Genomic DNA, 465 nt, shown 5'->3' on the forward strand with positions numbered 1-465 from the left:
CTCGTCTCACTCTGGACGCGAAGCCGGCGGCGGAAGGAGCTCGGGCTGGAGACTCTCCAGCCTTCCGCGAAGGTAAACCGCTCTGGGCACCGGCCTCTTGGGGCTCTCTCTTACCCCCTCCTCACGCCACGGATACTTGCGGGGGCTAAGGACAGGAAAAAAGAGGGGTGGTGTCTTGGCCGCCGCAGCCCCCAGCTGCTAAGGAAAGCAGATTACCCTCCCCCAAGGCAGCTGGTTTCGTTCTTCCCGTCGGATCCCCTGTGTCCAAGTGACAGTCTCCCAGGGTGCTGCCTTGTTCAACCCCACTCCTCTCTTTTGGCTTGCTTTTTCGTTTCCTACCCACCTTGGCTCCTAGATTCCCTCTGTACATCCTTACTCCTACACACCCGTGACTCCTCTCTGGGCTCCGCCCTCGGGATTCCCTTCCAGCCTTCTAGTTTGAACACACTTTGGGCTGGACACCCT

At 59.6% G+C, this 465-nt stretch overlaps 1 protein-coding gene across 2 annotated transcripts in view; it reads left to right on the forward strand.

The window, feature by feature from the left end:
* Positions 1-6: 6 nt before the first annotated feature.
* The window catches only part of DNAJC13 (DnaJ heat shock protein family (Hsp40) member C13), a 124,267-nt gene continuing 123,808 nt past the window's right edge, over positions 7-465 (forward strand). For both annotated transcript variants that reach the window (XM_077752284.1, XM_077752285.1), the window contains exon 1: positions 7-72. The gene's annotated coding sequence lies outside the window, so the exon portion shown is untranslated. The remainder of the gene's footprint in view (positions 73-465) is intronic.

The sequence above is a fragment of the Crocuta crocuta genome, unplaced genomic scaffold, assembly GCF_008692635.1.
Source record: "Crocuta crocuta isolate KB4526 unplaced genomic scaffold, BGI_CrCroc_1.0 scaffold580, whole genome shotgun sequence".
NCBI classification, from domain to species: Eukaryota; Metazoa; Chordata; class Mammalia; order Carnivora; family Hyaenidae; genus Crocuta; species Crocuta crocuta.